The sequence below is a fragment of the Puntigrus tetrazona genome, unplaced genomic scaffold (genome assembly GCF_018831695.1).
Source record: "Puntigrus tetrazona isolate hp1 unplaced genomic scaffold, ASM1883169v1 S000000617, whole genome shotgun sequence".
Taxonomy (NCBI): domain Eukaryota; kingdom Metazoa; phylum Chordata; class Actinopteri; order Cypriniformes; family Cyprinidae; genus Puntigrus; species Puntigrus tetrazona.
In genome coordinates this window covers 48,341-50,495 of record NW_025048247.1, presented here as the reverse complement: position 1 = coordinate 50,495, position 2,155 = coordinate 48,341, and positions in this window count along the sequence as shown.

Below are 2,155 nucleotides of genomic sequence, written 5' to 3'. Positions count from 1 at the left end.
ACAAAGGACAAACCTGCCACTCTGTGGAATTCATCTTTAATAACAAGCAGAGGTTTATGGCCAGGGAACTGTACAAGGTGGTTAAGAACTGTTTAAGTGCCAGACATACTGTATAACGCTCTTTCAAATATTCATTAGGGTATGCAAACACATCAATACGTGGTCTTATAACCCTTTCCCGACGAAAAAAGCCTTGTATAATTTGTGCTTCTACGTCCACAGGAACCTCATCAAAAGGGCCCGCCATGCTCACCAACCTTCTGAAACGAAGTTACTCCCGAGCAGGTTATCTTCAGAGAGTCAGTTGCTATGGTTACATACATACCCAGAAAGTTACCTCCGTTTTGGAACCGAAAGTTGAGGTTATCCACAAAGTTACCCTTAAGCATACCCAGGTATGTCACATAACCTGCTTTCTGGAATAACATATTTTAAATTTTATAATAAAATTTCATAATAAAAATAATACATTTTAATTGAGGTTTAGTCATAGTCTTTTTACTAAAATGCTATTTAGTTTTAGTGTCATATTTTAGTCGCCTGAATTGTTTTTAGTTTTAGTCAAATTTTAGTCGTGTCAGGATTTGTAATCTGCCATGCCTTATTTTCACCACTTGATGGTGCCAATTCTCCTGTGCTTCTTTGTCTCAGCTAATTAGGTTTAATAGTCCCAGCCCTGTTTAGTTACCTTCTCTATTTAAGTGGCTTCCTTTTTGTCATTTGTGCTTGGTTGTTTTGGTTTGCTGGTGCCCTTTTGGTTCATTTGTAAGTTCTCTAGAATCATCTCTTTTTCTTTGAATTTTTGTCCCTGGGCTTCTGATTTTCTGATATTTTTTCTGTCTACTCTTGAGAGAAGTAATTTGCCTTTTGGAGTAGTTTTTGTTTGGACTGTTTTGTTTTGCCCTGGAAATAAAAATATTCTTTTTTTTACTTTTGTGCCTTGCATCTTGGGTCCAACACTTCGGTGGAGAGTATCTTATTACGGCACTAGAGACCCCTGTTCAAGTCCAGGTTCTGACAAAAAACCATAAACAAAGAGTCCAGAGATGTGACAATTTAGAAGAATGTTTTTGTAATAACACCAATTGGTGGCTTTTTAGTAAAATTAACATAAGACATTAAAAAAAGTTAATAATAATTACAAAAAAAGGAAAGAATATTTTTGAAATAATCAGTCACAAAGTTTTAGTGACATTAACATATGAAATGAAAAAAATATTAATCATTACAAAAAAAATGAATATTTTTATAATAAAAGACTTAATAACTAATAAAGACAGAGCACTTATTATCTGTGATTTCAACATTCATGTAGACGACCCAAATAATACAATAGGAGCTACTTTCACAAATTTATTAACATCTTTTGGGCTAAAGCAAAATGTAATCGGCCCAACTCACTGCTGTAAGCATACATTAGATTTAATTATTTCGCATGGCATCGATGTTTTAGACCTAGATATCTTACCTCTAAGTGACGATATCACTGATCATTTCCTTATATCTTATAAACTCTCTGTAAGTGAGATTAACCGAGCCGCACCTCGTTACCAACTGGGTAGAACCATTATCCCAACCACTGTAGATAAATTCACAAACAACCTACCAGATCTATCTGACCTGCTCCGCAAACCTGAGAAAGCAGATGATCTTGAGCAAATGACCAGCAGTATGTGCAGTATCTTCACTCGCACATTAGATACTGTCGCTCCCATCAAGTTAAAAAAGATTCGAGAGAATAAAAGTGTACCATGGTACAATAGTCATACACACGCTCTAAAAACAGCTACTCGTTCACTAGAACGTAAGTGGAGAAAGACTAAACTAGAGGTTTTTAGAATTGCCTACAAGGACATTATGTGCACTTATAGACAGTCACTAAAAGCAGCCAGAGCCGAGCACCTCCGTAAACTCATTGAAAGCAACCAAAACAATCCTAGATTTTTATTTTAGCACAGTGGCTAGATTAACAAATGATCGGTCAGCAACAGAACGCTGCACACCCTCTCAGTTAAGTAGCAATGACTTCATACAGTTCTTCACTAATAAAATAGATAATATCAGACTTAAAATAACAGAAAATCAACCCTTAACTTCGTCCTTTAGTCCAGCCTTACTCAGTACCCAGCAAATTCAGTTACAGTGTTTTGCAACC